This window comes from Trachymyrmex cornetzi, unplaced genomic scaffold, assembly GCF_001594075.2.
Source record: "Trachymyrmex cornetzi isolate Tcor2-1 unplaced genomic scaffold, Tcor1.1 scaffold618, whole genome shotgun sequence".
NCBI classification, from domain to species: Eukaryota; Metazoa; Arthropoda; class Insecta; order Hymenoptera; family Formicidae; genus Trachymyrmex; species Trachymyrmex cornetzi.
In genome coordinates this window covers 8,949-9,157 of record NW_017299935.1, presented here as the reverse complement: position 1 = coordinate 9,157, position 209 = coordinate 8,949, and positions in this window count along the sequence as shown.

Genomic DNA, 209 nt, shown 5'->3' with positions numbered 1-209 from the left:
TCACGGAGATTCATGAATTTTAATTTTGGTTCTTTTTAATACCAATTTTAAATGATTTTTTAATCGTCTGTTCAGATGTAGGCAAACTTCAAGATAGAGGAACTCCGTGAAAAACGGTCGTAATGAGATTTTTATAAAAGCATTTTAAAGCTTGAAATCTCTACATTCGAAATCGGTAATTGATATTTCGATATGATTGATTTTTTACG